Here is an 8,276-nt window from a genome sequence, read left to right as displayed (position 1 = left end):
TGCTTTGATACAACCTCCCAACTTTTCTCTTTTTTTTAAAAAAATGTGTTTTTTAACTTGGAATGTGTAATATAATTTCAACTTTATTTTTTTAACAGCTTTTTAGATGTTTTTAACATTTCAAAACACATTCTCATGTTAGTAGACAGATTACACTTTAACATGTGACCAACAATTCCACAACAAATATAAAATATCATAATGAAATATCATCAAAATATTCATCTGACGGAGGTGACAGAACTGACGGAGTTGACACATCTGACGGTGTTGACCAAAACCTGAATTTGTAGTCATTTTAACTATCAAATACATTGAATCAATTAATTACTGTATTAAAACAACCACAACAAACAGTGAGTATGTTATTGTTTATAAAGCTTCTATTCAAGAGTCACATTTAAGTATTTTGATATATTATTGGAACACAAAATCTTACGGTGGTGACATCTGACGGTGTTGACAAATTTGCCATTTCTTTCACAAAACAAATGGAGTTCATGTAGTAGACATTTTGTTTTTTTGCTGTTGATTCTAGAGGCTAATGGAACCTGCTTCAGGAGAATAAAATGGTTTAAAGATTTCAAATAATTTTCTCACAAATTGGATGTTTGGTGTTGACATATCATAGTTGTGACACACGAAATATTAACATTAGAATTAAAATATTCTAAAACTATAAAACTTAGCAGAGCCTGTGTGACATTGATGTACTCTGCAGAAAAGGACTGTGGCAAGGGGGTCCTTTTAGAGTGATAGCCCCTGATATTCCCTGATTTTATTACATTTTAAGTAATATCTGACGGTGTTGACAAAAAGTGAGGACACACCTTCGAAACCTTAATAAACACACATGTCTGACTGAAAAAACAACCTTGCTTTAATATGAGATATTATTAAGTGTTGCCTTTGATAAAACAAGGTCTTTTTCATCATTAATTTTTTTTTAATCCATTTTATAGCATATGAATGAATAAACCCTTCTCTGTGGACACACAGTTTTAGATGTAGTGAGAAGACAATAAGTGTCATAGATTTAACATAATAATGAGCAAATGAAATTGAAGGGGATAATTGTGTTAAATACATTCTATTATTAATCCCCATAGCATTTACAATTGAAAATATGTTTTATTTTTAAACCTAATAGCAGTTATAATTGGTGGACATGTTTTGTCCCATGTCTCAAGAATGACTGATTTACAGATAATGTACTCACCCCCTTGTCAACCAAAAATGTTCATGCCTTTCTTTCTTCAGTCGTAAAGAAATTATGTTTTTTTTTTCAGGAAAACATTTCAGGATTTCTCTCCATATAATGGACTTCTATGGTGCCCACAAGTTTGAACTTCCAAAATGCAGTTTAAATGCAGCTTCAAAGGGCTCTAAATGATCCCAGCCGAGGAAGAAGGGTCTTATCTAGTGAAATGATCGGTTATTTTCTAAAAACATTTACAATTTATATACTTTTTAATCTCTACACAGAGTACACACACAGCTAGACAAGAGGAGCATTTGAGATTAAAAAGTATATAAATTGTAATTTTTTAGAAAATAACCAATCGTTTTGCTAGATAAGACCCCTTTTTCCTCGGCTGTGATCGTTTAGAGCCCTTTGAAGCTGCACTTTGGAAGTTCAAACTCGGGGGCACCATAGAAGTCCATTATATGGAGAGAAATCCTGAAATGTTTTCCTCAAAAAACATAATTTCCTTACGTTTAAGGAAAGAAAGACATGAACATCTTGGATGACAAGCGGGTACATTTTCTGTTAATTTTTGTTCTGAATGTGAACTACTCCTTTAAATGGCTCACACAAACTAGAACTACAAATGAATAAAATATTAATTATGCAGACCCTTTAGATTTAGATACGTATTTATTTCTAGATTACATTTAATAGATTACACTTTAAAGAAAACACAGACAAAATCATAAATGATTAGATAGCAAATAAACGTACCATATTAAAAAATAATATGAACTGCATTAAAATGAATTGTAACCTGCTTATCTTTGTTTCTAAAGTTGCTTTGGATAAAAACGTACGTTAAATGACGTTACTAAGCAACCAGTAATGACAACGCCCACTAGCGACCTCATCGCCAGAGCCATACAGAGAGAGAGTTGCGACAACTCCGTTGACGCCAATGGACCATTTTTTTACAGCAATGGCGGATCGTGGAGACGCTCAATAGTTCCCGGAAGTTCGCGCTAATAATATCAGCGCCGTAGAGATGCAGCAGAAGAGACCGCTGAGATCAACTTTTAAACGGTAAGACATTTATAGAACAAAACTGTATACTATCAGCACAGCTAATCAATTTAACTTGTGCATTAAAACAGATTATTATTACATTATTTCTCACTTAATTAGTAGATTTACGGGATGTTATGCATTATGTCCGTGCAGTTTCATCCATCATTGTGTAATTAAGGCTTTTAAACAGGATTTTTGCTGATGGGAGCTACTTAATAGTTCTGAATTTATTGCAATGAATGCTGATTGACCTAAGTGAGAATGAAAATTTTAAAATAGGCGAGCTATTTTCGTTTCAGAATCATGCTAGGCTATATATATATATATATATATATATATATATATATATATATATATATATATATATATATACCACTGCTGTATTATAGCAGTAATCACTGTTAAACTGTATGTTATTACTGTTTTTACACTTAAACGTCTTAGCTACTATAGAACTACTGTGTGAAGGATCAGTGATGCCACAGGACTGAATTGTGATGAAGCATCACAAAACCATTTCTCCTGTTATTCTCCTTCTCTATCCTGCTTTCAGAACAAGAACCACCTGAAGTAAAACAGTGCCAGCTCCTAAGTATGATTACATAACATTTTGTCAATGTAATCTATAGATTGCTCCTGCTGACTATATCCAGTTTTTTATGAAGACTTCAGATGACCAGCACCTATGAAGAGATGACGCCAACACTTGAGAGGACTTCAGATGAAGCAGACTCTAAATAAACATACAAAACTGATAAATTGCCCTTGCACTGTAATCAACATGATCACATCATGCTTTAATCTGTTCATTGTTTCTGATTACGTGACGTTACTTACTGTAACTGCATGATTTGTATAGCTTAATTTCAGAACATTTCTGCAATATGGACATTACAGTAAAACAGATACGCCTGTTAACAGAGCTCTTATTTTTAAAGCTACTAGAAACAATGTGTATACTAAAAAGTGCCATACAAATAAATGTAAATTGAACAAAACTTGATGCATAATTTTTTTTCTCCTCACCAGATCAGTAGAGTAACCATTCACTCTGCTTTATGTAACTGGTGCACTCCCACTGTAATGGAGACTGTTCAAGGACAACTTGGTTTATAATTTATTATAAATGTCTAAATTGATTTCTGTAAATATGTGCATAACAAAACTCAACATACATAAAATATATGATTTAATGTGTAAAAATGTTTTAATTTTTTTTTTTCAATTTGAATATACTACAAATACATTTTTAGATATTAATAATTGAGGGGTGCACAAGAATCAAAAACCTTAATCAAGATTCATTTTCACTTAATCTTAAAATAGCTTTACTTATTTGGAATTAATTTAAAAAAAGACGACAAACTTAACACTTACAATGAGATTAGTAAAACGACAATAAACATTAAGATGTGATTGCACTTGATTAACATACAAGCTGTAAGAACACACGCACATATAGAAATAATTGTATTTAACGTTATATATAAAGGCTAAATTACTTGGTAAAAGACAAGAACACAGACTTTTACCATGGTAAATTCAGCCTTAAATATGTTAACAAGGCAGGTACGGATCACTAACCACATTAATCCTCAAATATTAGCGGTTTTTATCTTTTAAAACCAACACTATTACAACTACATATATATACTACGTATACATTATTTTATAAATAATGTCAATAAATCATTTTTTGTCAACTAAATACCAAAAATTGCTGTTCTGTCCCTCTAACTCAATGTATTCCAATTGCCCGCTATGAACTTCCTGGAACTATTTGAGGGCTGCGTGTATCACGTGACGATCGAGCGTTTTGGACTTCCGTTGTCGCAACTCTCTCTCTGTATGGCTCTGCTCATCGCCAGCCTCTGTCGCGTGTAGTGTGAACGGGGCTCAGTGTTGCCAGACGTACGATAATTATCGTATTTGTACCATAATTTTGACCTCTGTACGATGTACGATCAATAATACCACAATGTACGATAATTTCAGAATTTTGTGACACCATGGTCGTTGTAATTATAGAGCTTCTATTCTCAAAGATCTAGCTGTGTGGATCCTACGTCTACCTTCATGATTGTGAGGAGACGTGAACGTGGCGTTACGCATGTCTTTCATCCAATCTTACGTCTTCTCAACTAATATCATCGTGGAGAATGGCTCTCTCTCACGAGCACAAGTTGACGTTCCTGTCGCACTTAGGTCAGTTGTTTCAAAACTGAGGTTGTTAGTTTAACAATAAAGTATAGAAAATGAGTGCTGAAAAGGATAAATCGCTGTAACATCTAGATTAATAGCTGTATTTTGAACGTTTGACTCGGGTAATATAATTAGTTTAGCATTGCTATAAAGTATAGAAAATGAGTGCTGAAAAGGAGAAATAGCTGTAACATCTAGATAAATATCTTTATTTTGAACGTTTGACTCAAATACGATAATTTTCTCCCAAATACGATAATTTTGAGCTTCTGGTACGATACTTGGACATTTCCAATCTGGCAACACTGACGGGGCTTCATTGCACATGGTTGTGTGCACTGTTCTGACCAGCGGGTGTCAGCAGCGTGCAGTGATTTCAGCGCGTTTGAATCAGTGTATCCTTTTAATAAAGCTTGGTTCAGTTGACTTGGAGATTCGAAAAGCTCCGTTTCTCACCTCACTATGTCAGTGGCCGCATTTGTGCTTATTACAAACTGATTCATGATTTAATGAGCTAAATGAAACGCACCTTTTCTGTTACTTACAAGAAGATGCTCACACAAAATAACACCCATTAATGTTATATAAAATATTACAACGTTATAATCAATAATTAATAATTAATTATAGATCGCTTGTTAAAACTATAGAATAAAGTGAACAATTGGCATCGATTTAATTACTTTAAATAGTTAAAAACCACAAACCTTTCTTCAGCCGAATCACAACAGACCTCGAATCACGGCGCGTTCTAATGACGTCACATAGAAACAGAAATAAAAGTCCTATTTTAACGTGCAAAAAAAAAAAAAAAAAAAAAACGGGCATAAAAAAGTTATAAACCATTTATCAGCAGGATGCAGAGTTGAATTCTTGGTGAAATGCATATTTACAAGCCATTTTTTCTTTATTGTTTTATCTTAGGATAGGCCTACGTAGACAAATCTTTGTTAAGGTTGCAGACACTATAAAAAATGCAACATTCATAGAAAACAGGATGAATATAGGGTCACAGCAGACAAACTAATGGAATGATGTTAGCGCAGTGAAAATTTTTTATAGTGTTGAGTTAAATAGCCATTATGTTATTTTTTTTAATTTATTTATTTATTTTTTGTTATTTGTAGCAGTGAAGAAATATAACACAAAAGAGGTTCATACCACGTAAGGATTATGAGATAATGCAAGTTTGAAGACAACAAATGCATCACAAAGTAAAAGAATAAGGGCCATTCCACAGAATGGGAGCCATTCGCTTCCAAAACTCTTCCAAAAAAATGTTCTATCTTTTTATATAAGACTGAATCTAGACTGTAACTCAAGAGGATGCCCCTTACTGTCTTGATCCTGTTTAAATATCTCCTGATTCTGAATAACTACTTTTAGAAACAAGTCTTAACATCCATAAAATCCATGCAGTTAGATTCTATTACATTTACATTAACTTGAACCCAGGTAATCACTGCTTGCAGCTAAATTTATTATTATTATTATTACTATTATTATTATTATTATTATTATTAACAACATGTATTCCTAGGGAGTCTAGCCAAGTCAGTAGAATGGTGGCTGTCTATAAAACCCAAAGACAGGAAACTTGCAGAGAGGTTAATGTGGGACACTCCTAATTCTTCAGTGCAGTATTTTACACTGCAGTTTGTTTGCTTGCTTTTTATTTTTTTTATATATTTATTTATTAGTTTATCATAATTTACAAAATAGCTGTAAAAGATGAGATAAAAAAAGAGAGATAATAAAGGGACTCCCCCGCTAATCTTTTTTTAATGTTTGCCTAGAATTCACTTCACGACGATTTTTTTCTAAACATAAACAAATAATAAAATAAAATACCAATACAAATTATTATTATTATTCTTCATCCTGATACCCTGCCTCTGTCAAGTAACATTATTTCTGATCTTAAATCAATATCATGCCACATTATCACAGTAGCCTACTGAATATGAGTGATCAAACTGTGTATCTGCTCAATTAATGCACGTTACAGCAGTGTGAAGTCAACTATATATTTAATTATTTGATCACTTGTGGTTTATAGACAGTTCACAGACACCTCCATCAAATCTCACAGTTTCAATCAAAGACAGAAAGTTTCCTGCAATAAATCTAAACCCTAGTAAAAGATATTAGAGGTGTGTGATGATAAACCATTAATTGTGCAGATTTCTAACAGAACACTGAAATCTACTGGATTAATAATGTTCATAATGCATATAATGACAAGAGCCTGTTACTTTGCACATTACTGAATAAAAACGGACTAATCACAGTTTAGTCTCAGGCTAGGTCAATCAGAGAAGTTTAGGAAGACAGTTATAGACAGACCATAAATATCTCCACTAAGACAAATAAAACAAATATATATTGAAGGTGACTCTGCAACGCCCTCTGTAGGAGGACTAACGGTGCGTTCACACTGGCACGTAGCGAGCGGGGCGAAGCGAGCGTTTTCAGTTCATTCATATGGAAGTTGCGCGTAAACGGTCGCGTGGTGCATTTTGGGATTGGAAGCGGCGCGGAGAAAGCGTTGAGAGCAGCTGAGAGCGTCAAAAGGTTGGGCATTCCTCAACTTTATGCAAATCTCGAGCGCAAAACGCTGGGCGACAACCAATCGGTGTGAGAAGTAGGCAAGGAAAGACTATGACGCGTGTTTCCGAAACTGGTGGATTACTGAGCTGAAATCACATATTATTGAAAAAGTCAAGCAAAAGTAAATGTACTTTGCATGTTTTCATTATATGCTACAGTTTAGTTTTCGAACCGCCGTTGAAAGAAGACAATGGAACATAAATAGGGTGTGAACATTGTTTTTCAGAGGTGTGCTCAGCCCTAAATTAGACACTCCCCAAAGCAGTGGCGTTGTAGCGTTGCTAGCGGCACTGAGCGTGGATTTGACGCTGTAGTGTGAACGCACCGTAAGGCCTATGACGGTGCGTTCACACTACAGCGTCAAATATGCGCTCAGTGCCGCTAGCAACGCTACAACGCCACTGCTTTGGGGAGTGTCTAATTTAGGGCTGAGCACACCTCTGAAAAACAATGTTCACACCCTATTTATGTTCCATGTCTTCTTTTAACGGCGGTTCGAAAACTAAACTGTAGCATATAATGAAAACATGCAAAGTACATTTACTTTTGCGTGACTTTTTCAATAATACGTGATTTCAGCTCAGTAATCCGCCAGTTTTGGAAACACGCGTCATAGTTGCCTTGCCTACTTCTCACAGCGATTGGTTGTCGCCCAGCGTTTTGCGCTCGAGATTTGCATAAAGTTGAGGAATGCCCAACCTTTTGACGCTCTCAGCCGCTCTCAACGCTTTCTCCGCGCCGCTTCCAATCCCAAAATGCACCACGCGACCGTTTACGCTCAACTTCCACATGAATGAATTGAAAACGCTCGCTTCGCCCCGCTCGCTACGTGCCAGTGTGAACGCACCGTGACACACTGGATGCGTGGCGTAAGCGTCTCAGCTGCGTGGCGTGTCCGTTTTTATTTCGGCTCCCATGTTAACAGGTTAGAGCTTGCACACTGCCTGCGTGAGACGCGCGTCTCAGGCGCGGCTCGAGCCGCGCGGAAAACGCGTGCTTGCTAGAAATAGAACCGACGCCTATTTTTCACGCGACACGCAAGCGTGTTGGAAGCGTTTCCAGGCAAAATAGAATAGGAAAATATGTTTATAAGTCATTTTGTACACAAATACACATTAATTAATGATATTTTGATGTTGGAAAGTTTATAGGTTGACATAAATTCAGATATATATGTAATTTAAAAAAAAAATACAAATAATTA

The sequence above is a fragment of the Garra rufa genome, chromosome 2 (genome assembly GCF_049309525.1).
Source record: "Garra rufa chromosome 2, GarRuf1.0, whole genome shotgun sequence".
Taxonomy (NCBI): domain Eukaryota; kingdom Metazoa; phylum Chordata; class Actinopteri; order Cypriniformes; family Cyprinidae; genus Garra; species Garra rufa.
Note: the sequence above shows the minus strand (reverse complement) of the source record.